This window comes from Asparagus officinalis, chromosome 10, assembly GCF_001876935.1.
Source record: "Asparagus officinalis chromosome 10, Aspof.V1, whole genome shotgun sequence".
Taxonomy (NCBI): domain Eukaryota; kingdom Viridiplantae; phylum Streptophyta; class Magnoliopsida; order Asparagales; family Asparagaceae; genus Asparagus; species Asparagus officinalis.
Genome location: NC_033803.1, coordinates 34,541,356 through 34,551,014, shown reverse-complemented (window position 1 = coordinate 34,551,014; position 9,659 = coordinate 34,541,356).

Below are 9,659 nucleotides of genomic sequence, written 5' to 3'. Positions count from 1 at the left end.
GGGTAAGAGATGTTTGTCACATTGAACCCTATTTTCCATGTCGATTCGCCCGTCAGTTCGGCTATGATCAAATGTACGTCGGCAACCCGAATCGTCACATTAGCTTTCGAGGTGGACTTATCGACGGTGCGAGAGCTTGGTTTTGGAGCATCGCCGACTGCACAAATGTTGAATTTGATCTCCCCTTAGAGGCACCGCCCCTACGGATGACCTTCCTCTTTTGTAAGTGGTTGATTGCCGCTAATATCGTCACTCGACGCAGGAGAATATCTGACTCAGAGGGAGAGGCAGCTCCGTGGCAAGCGGCAGAGGCGACTCGTGAGGCTATGGTGTCGACTCGAGGAAAAGAAGCTGCTGAATCTTCGAGAAAGGGAAAGGAACCGGCCCGCCCAACCGACAGTGAAGAAGAATTTGATAGTGAGGAAACGGAGACTTCTGAGGAGGCGGATGAAACTGGTTCGAGTTCTGGAGAAGCAACTGGCATCCCCGATTCTTTCTTTGAAAGGGGACTTGTACGCCCTTCTGCTACGCCTACTCAATCACAAGCTGCTCCGAAAAAACGGAAAGAGAGAGTCGTCATGGAACATCCTAACCGGATGACGGTAGAAGTTCTTAGTTGCGACGAAGAGGATGAAGAGGATATGGTGCCTCTTATTCGTCGGCAAATATCTCGAACTTCTACTCAAGCTCAAACTCAAGCTTCTCCCCGAGCTGAGTTACGCACCAAACATCGTCACGAAGGTTCTGATGCACGTCCTCTGAAGAAACAAAAGAAAGCTGCCTCTAAACCACGCGTTCATCTTCCTGCTCTAGAAGAGACATCTGGTCGTAGTGCTTCTTCTGATGAACAAGGTAACTATTTTTTTTTATCGTTTTTTACATTTCTTAATGCTCAAACTTATTTCATGCTCAACTTTTGTAGGGAGTCAAGAAGAAGGAGAGTTGCCAGCTGATGCTGTTTCTCCCGGAGGTATGGAGATTGAGAAGACCAGCTTCGTCCAGCAAATGCAAGATGCTCTGAAAGAAGGATCAGCTGATGTTTCACCAACTCCTGACATCAATCCATCGGCTGCAGATACAGGTACTGATCTTTCTCCCCTTGGAAGAGAAATCCGAGAAATGAATGAGTCAGACCGTGTGCCTCCTTTAATGACTTGTGCGCTTGGTCTCCTTTTAGTTAAACTAAAAGAAGCAGGTACAAGTGGTGAAGCTCTCGAGTCCGTCCCGACCAACGAAGGTAATTAATCTTTATCTTGAGCAAATTCGTTTGAATTTACGTGTCATTTACGATTCAACACGTTTTGTAGATGTCACGATGCACGAATCTGTTGGAGGAGAGGCCACGCATGCAACAGAGGTCGAGGAATTCAATGAGCATCACCTCGATTTTGATCTCTCTGAAGGCGACCATGAGTATATCTCCGACTTATTATCGGGGAAAACTCCTGGTGTGGCCACAGAATCCAACGTTGGAGTCGGTTCAACAGAAGCAGGTCCTTCTGAAAGTAAGACCTCTATTCTGTAAACTCCACATATGCATACATATATATTTTAACTTGATTGATCATATAAGTGTTTGAATTATAGGACCAGTTGCTGGAACTGATACTACTATAATCATTGGGACATCTGGTCAACTGGATATTCGCGACCTTGTGCCGTGGGCAGGAACCGAAGTTAATCTCCAATCATCTATTCCTGAATCCCAGCCTGCTACTCCTATAGATCCGATGATAATAGAAGTCACCGTCACTCCCCAGATTAGTCCGGTTACAACAAAAGCGAGACTAACTGACGAAGTTGGTACGTCGGCCGATGTTGTGCCTAGAATTGGTGAGTTCTACCCACCATTTGTTTCAAGTTTCCGATCAACGTTCTATTATGCTCATTGTAATCCTTTTGTTTGTAGAATCCTTTGTTAAGGAGCCTCTTGGTTTGGATCCGCCATCTTCTGAAGCTTTAGTTGAAAAGGCATCTGATGTAGCGGGTGTATCAACAACTATCATTCTTGAACCAACTTTGGTTGTTTAGGAATCCGGACTGCCATCCTTGGGCGAACCAAGTCATGCTGGAGGCTCTTCCGTTGAACTTGGTATGCTTTAGTTTATTGTCTTGTATGCATATATATGTCTTGTACTGACTTATTTTCCCTCATCGCAGCTTCTTCCTTATCATTATCAGATCGCATCCAAGCCTTGTTAGCAGACGAGGATCCGGATAAAGCCGGCATTTTCTCTGATCTCGACGGCTTCATCTCCTTTTTGAATTCTATGGTTGATCGTATTCTCTCCAAAGGATCGCAATTTGAGAATTTTAAGAAACCTCTTGACCGCTATATATCAGGGATCCGAGATGAAGGATATAATGATTTAGCTGATTCGATCAACGCCTACATGGTTGACTTGAAGCAACATGTTGAACTTTTGAAGGATCTTCGCACCGAAAGCGTACCTTCCTACATTGCTTCTCACATGGACTCCAAGCTACAAGCGTGGCGTGATTCTCAAAAATCAGCTAATCTCGAACTCCAACAGCTAAGAGCCCACAACGATCAACTTAGGGTGAATGTTGGCAAAAGAACACAAGCCCAAGCTATCCTACGCCGGGATTTAGAATCGAGTCGAGCGGAAATAGCTCGCTTAGAGGAGGAACTTGCAATGGCCAAGGATGCTCATGATGTCTTGGAGTCCGAGTTGACATAGGAAATTCATATTGAAGGCAACCTGTTACAGCAACTGAACCTTCAAGATAAAATAATTGCTGAAAAGGAACAAGAGGTCGTCGCGCTTCACAGCGTTGACGAAGAAGCCTTCAAAATCAAATTGGCAGCTGAGCTTGAACAGGCTCGTGCGTTAGAGCTTTTGCAGCTTGAAAATCAGATTAGTCAGTATAAACTTTTGTAATTGGAGAACATACATTTTTTGTAGCTTTGTTTGAAAACTCTTGGTCAACATAGTGAACCTTTTTGCTCATTATATTGAATCTTTTTGCTCATTGAGGTTTTATTATGATTACTCATTCTTGTTTAGAATAAATAACCATAATACTTATAGGATTTTTGGCAAATCCTCAGCCATCAACGGATTTGATATACCTTTACCGATTACCGTTTGAATCGGGCTAGTATGTGAATTATCTAAGTCCGTTTCACATATAACGTTGCGCTAAAAGAATTAAACTCTTTTAGACTTTGAACTACACTGTTGAATATGTAGGCTACATGTGTTAGATGTAGGCTTATCTCTAATAAGGGATAGAGATAACATCCCCCATGTATGAATGACATGGATTTTAAAGTGTGAGTAGGATGCATTTCCTATATAGGACAATGAACCCGAAATCAGAGAGGAAGAATTTTATATTCTATCTCCTGGTCTCTTGTTTGTTGGTAGAGATAAACCCGAAATTGGAAAGGAAGAATTTTATGTTCTATCTCCTGGTGTCTTGTTTGTTGGTAGAGATAAACCCAGAATCGGAGAGGAAGAATTTTATATTCTATCTCCTAGTCTCTTGTTTGTTGGTAGAGATAAACCCAGAATCGGAGAGGAAGAATTTTATATTCTATCTCCTGGTCTCTTGTTTGTTGGTAGAGATAAACCCAGAATCGGAGAGGAAGAATTTTATATTCTATCTCCTGGTCTCTTGTTTGTTGGTAGAGATAAACCCAGAATCGGAGAGGAAGAATTTTATATTCTATCTCCTGATGAAAAGGAAACTCACAGTGGAATCTCCACTTAGAGAAAATAGGTTGGTTTGAATAACCCTAACTGTCATAAGGTTTGATTACTCAATTCAAAAGTAAACCTTTCGTTCGCAAAAATGAATCGAAAGGAGATTTTGGCTGTGGTCCTAACTGTAGTAAGGTTTGACCAAGTGGGAGTTTTGAGATGATTCTAACCATAGGAAGGTTTGATCGTTCCATTTGTGAGCCTCTCGTTCATTGAAGGAATCGAGAGGGGATTTTGGTTGTGGTCTTAACTATTTAAAGGTTTTGACCCATTGAGGAATTGGAGTAGGGTGTAAATAACAATGAGTTCGTTGATTTGCACAAACTACTCGGTGGGAAATTTTGATTTCAAACATAAGAATTTGACACGAAATAATCTGTCGACTGATACATACTGATGATCGTTGATCAATCCGACCGATGGGGGTTTCATAGCGTGAGATTACAAATCATCAAATCTCATCTTCCATGATTATATTACAAGGTTTTGCTGAGGAAAGATTAACTATCATTAAATCTCATCTCAACAAAAGTTGTAAAAGAACAATGAATTATTCAAATGACCAGCTTCTCATTTAAAATAGTGAACTGATCTCGGGTTATCCTGAAATATCCTATATAGGATTCTCTAGGAACTTCCCGCTTTACACAGGTTATCCTGAATATATTACGGATAATATTTTTTCAGGAACTTCCCATTTATTGGCATCATCAATTTGTTGCCATCTTGGGTAACCAGGCGATATGCACCGTTCGAATAGACTGTTTCTATCACAAACGGTCCTTCCCATTTAGGTTCAAATTTGCCTTTCTTCTTAGAAGTGAGAATCATAGGTCTTCGAACGGCGAGAACTAGATCTCCTTCTTTAAAGCTTCGTCGTCGGACCTTTTTATCGAAAGCCCGAGAAATTCTAGCTTGATAAAACTCGATTTGTTGTTGAGCTTCCAAGCGTTTCTCATCTAACATCTCTAATTCCTCGAGACGTTTCTGATGATGTTCTTCCGTCGTCATTCCCGTTACGAGAGCGATACGGAGAGAAGGAATCTGCACTTCCAATGGAAGAACGGCTTCACACCCATACGTTAAAGCATACGGGGTGGCTCCGGTAGGCGTGCGGACGGTCGTACGATAAGCCCAGAGAGCTTCGCCGAGTTTGTCATCCCAATCTCGCTTATTGGTTTTCGAACTTCGGGTTCAACTCCTGTTGAGTAAGCCTCTTTGGCATTCGAATCGTAGATTGGAACAATAAGCTGGTGAGTCCTCACTGTAATCAATTGCTCTGTTTCGGGAGGTTGAGCCAAGGATACTGACAATGCTGCCAATGCGTCTGCGTATGCGTTTTGGAGACGCGGAATGTACTCGATGAAAAATTCTTCAAAAGAGCTTGTCATCTCAATGGCCACCTGGTGGTATGGAATCAGGTCTCGATTTCTGACTTCATACTCTCCTCGTATTTGATTAACTACCAGTTGAGAATCTCCAAAAGCCTCAAGGTATTCGACCCCCAGCTCTTTGGCGAAATTAAGTCCGATTATTAATACATTGTATTCAGCCACGTTATTAGAGCATGGTTCGGTCAGTGAATATGCTCTAAGCAAGACGTGCTTTTCTGGGGAAACTAAAACGACCCCCACTCCTGAGGAGATTTTAGAACATCCGGGTGCACTTGCCACGTTGGTTGATCGGGAAGCTCCATCGAAGTACAATTGCCACACTTGTTGATGTGAGGTGGTATTAACTTCATGAGTTTCATCTGGCAGATCGTCGTACAATTCGACTACATCCTTCGTAGGGTTTTCCGCCAGAAGATCGCAAATAGCTAGTCCTTTAACAGATTTCTATTGTTTGAAGTACAAGTCATATTGCGATAGTAGTAAAGCCCATCTGGCCAACCGCCAATTCATGGAAGCCGGTTGGGTCATGAACACTCGGACGGGATTTATGTTGGAAATGACATAAATCGTCTGTCCGACTAAATAATGTCGCATTTTCTGAATCGCAAATACCAAAGCGAGGCATTCTTTCTCAATCATCGGATAACGAGACTCATCTCCTACTAATGTACGACTCAGATAGTACACAGCTTGTTCGTGACCGTTATCGTCGTCTTGTGCAAGTAATGCACTTAACGAATGGCTCGTCGCTTTGACATAAATCAAAAACGGTCTGCCCGATTTTGGTGCAACGAGAATAGGTGGATTCGCCAGATATTTCTTAATATCTTCGAATGCCTTTTAGCATGCTTCATCCCAAACAAATGACACACATTTCTTCGCAAGTTTAGAGAATGGTTGATATTTTCCGGACAGATTTGATATAAACCGACGGATGTATGCCAATCGACCTTGCAACCCTCTGAGTTCTTTAAGATTTCTCGGGGGTTGTAGCTCATGTATTGCCTTCACCTTATCAGGATCAATATGAATACCTTTTGTGGTGACGACGAATCCAAGAAACTTACCACTCGACATTCCAAGGAAGGATTTAGTCGGGTTCATTTTCAACTGATGAGTTCTCATAAGCTCGAACATTGTCTTCAGATCGTTAATGTGGTTGTTTTTATCACGACTCTTAACGACCAGGTCATCAACGTAGCATTCGACGGTCTTCCGGAGGTGCTCTTGAAAGATCTTCGTCATCGCTCGTTGGTATGTAGCACCGGCATTCTTCAAGCCGAATGGCATAACAGTATAACAAAAGACACCCAGGGGTGTTCTAAATACTGTATGCTTTTCATCATCCGGGTGCATCTTGATTTGATTATACCTAGAAAATCAATCCATGAATGACATTCTTTCAAACCCGCATGTGTTGTCAATGATGACGTCCGTAATCGGTAGAGGAAAGTCGTCTTTGGGGCAGGCCGTGTTCAGATCTCTGAAGTCAATACAGATCCTGATTTTTCCATTCTTTTTAAGGACTGGAACGATATTGGCCAACCATTCAGGATGTTGTTCCTCTCTGACAAAACCCAAGTCAATTAGCTTCTTAACTTCAGCTTCTATTGCCTCCATAATTTGCGGACGAAACCGTCTTTGTTGTTGTTTGACAGGTTTAGCATCCGATTTTATATTAAGGCTATGCATTGCTACGTTTGGATCGAGTCCCGACATATCTTCATAGTTCCAAGCGAAAACGTCGATATACTCTTTAACTAGGGCTATTAGTTCCTCTTTTTCGTCTGGCGGGAGATCACCGCTGATAAATATAGGCTTCGGATTATTTTCGTCACCCATATTAACTTGAACCACTTTATCCTCGGTAGGAGGTTCTCTTTGCTCAAATCGATCACCGTATTGGATATTCATGTAATGCATCCATGGATCTTCCCAAACAGGTAACTGATCGTCTTCTTGTATCCAAGGATCTTCCCAAGTGGGCAACTGATCGTCTTCTTCTGTTGTAGCAGGATCAATCGTTTCCATGTTTGACATGAGAGTTTTGAACTTTTCTCCAATGCTCACATCAGAATCCTAATTTGAAGTGTCGGATGAATGCCCACTCCTGTCTATTAATTGGTTAATGATCTGTTGGCCATAATCGTCGTCGGATGATGAAGCATAACCCAGACCCCTATTATGACTGTAATAATTATCTGGTTTTCCTTTTGGTACATAGGCAGGACGGGGTGGAACCCTAACACCTTGACCAAAATAAAGACCTTCACCGAGCGAGAGGTCATAACCCTGTTTTGTCATATAACCATTCGCTTGTGAACTATACCGAGAGAAATGTCGCCCAGGTTTTTCTTCATCCGAATTGGTGTCCAAGAAAAGATCAGGAGTTGGGGATGGATCCCCTTTTCCAAAGATTATTTCTTTTTCACCCCCTGTCTTTGCGGGTAGAATCACAGTTGTTCCAACTGGATTTTGAAGATATTTTATCGTCGTGCAAGACGAATCATCAAGACAATGCGAGTACTCTAAATCATGATTTATTATTTCATCGGCAAGCTGCCAGTTACAACTTTCGTCCGACGATTCATCACCGTCAAGATCGATTACAAGAGGTTCAATGTCATTTAGTACAAGACCTTCACTATAATCGAGCCCGGCTTCGTTATCAGCTTCTTCTCCGCTGTCCGTGCTATGGGCCGATGGTTCAGTATCGGACTCAGCACCATAAAGAAGGGAGTCAGTAAAGTAATTTTCTAACCCCTTGAATGGTTGCTTATCCGCGACCACCGTCTTGACCTCCTCATTAGTGTCGACATACTTCAAACACTGATGGAGGGTGGAGGGAACTATAAGATTACCGTGGATCCATGGACGACCCAACAGTAAATTATAAGAAGTCTCCGCATCGATCACATAGCAGGTGACTTCAGACTTCAGATCTCCGAGTTGACACTTCACCCGGATTTTTCCCAACGGTCGTGACCCGCTTGTGTTGAAACCATAGATAACCGTTCCTGTAGAGGCTAACTTGTTAGCGGGAATTCCGAGGTGGTACATCAATCGAAGTGGCATGATGCTAACAGCGGAACCCGGATCGACTTGGATCCGGTTAACCATGCTCGAACCGATATATCCAGTAAAATATAACGGTCTATCATGCTTTGAATTCCTGACTTGCATGTCTTCTTTTGTGAAAGCAATGCAAGGAAATTTGGTGGCTGCCAGATTGCAATGCTGCACTGACGATTCTGGCTCTTCAGGAGCTGGCTTGACCTGAGTTAAGAATACTTCAGAATCAGCCAAAGCTTCTTGTAAAGCTTCTCTGGTTTCTTTTGAGAGGCGCAGCAACTCGTACAATGTGATTCTTGCTGGGATATTAGCCAGCTGAGCCATAACGTCGAAACGATATGGTGCGTTCGAGCTTTCCGGTTTGTCTCGTCCAATCGGTCGACTAAAACGAGACTGCTTCGGAATTTGAACCTCTCTGTGTTGAGGTTCTTTTTCTTTTTGCTTAACAACTTTCTGAGGTTTTTCAGCTGCTACTGGTGGAGTTATGGCTACCCCCAGCTCCGTAAGAGTTTTGGCATTTGGATCTGAGGTTTCCGGATACCTATAATGGTACTCGTTTCCACTTCTTGTAGCAAAAACTTCCTGTTCTCCATCAGAAAGTGATAAAGCTGCTATATCCTCATCGTTCTTCTCGGGAATCGCCGAGGCTCCATAGCAGGACTTCTCCTTTCCCTTGCCTTTTGACTTCTTCTTTGATGTGGGTGTCGTCCACTGTTCATCTTCAAGCAAATCCGGATGAACCCAAAGGATTTCGCCGTTGGGGGCTGTGTGAGATACGAGCCCCTTCTGGCGCTGTCCATGAGGGTCATCGTTGATGGTTTGCATCTTGACCTTTGATACTGGCTCGGCTTGAAACCAGGACAAAGGAACCGATCCGAAGCTAATAGAGACCGCGTTTGCGCCTACCTTCTTCTCCTTTGGCTTCGGTGTCACAATACCAACATCAATCAATGTTTGAATTTTATCCTTTAAAACATAACATGTCTTAGTAGGATGGTGGACCCTTCTGTGATATGCACAATACTTTGGGTCATTGATCTTCGTTGCTTCTTCTTGGTTTGTGACCGGTGGAAGCTTGATCTTGTTGTTCTCTAACAAGTATTTGAAGATGACCGGAACTTCATCATCTTTGAAAGAGTATTCCTTTGGGAATCTGGGCTCAGAATTCTTAAACTGCTTCGAAGGCTGTTGATTCTGGTTTGGCGCCAACTGGAAGGATGATTGTTGCGGTTGTTGCGGTGGCTGTTGTGACGTCTGATGTGCGTCCACAGCGGCTACAGACCCTCTTCCTCTGCCAATTGAGACCGCGTTTGCGCCTACTTTCTTCTCCTTTGGCTTCGGCGTCACAATACCAACATCAATTAAGGTTTGTATTTTGTCTTTTAAGACATAACACGTCTTAGTTGGATGGTGGACCCTTCTGTGATATGCACAGTATTTCGGGTCATTAATCTTCGTTGCTTCT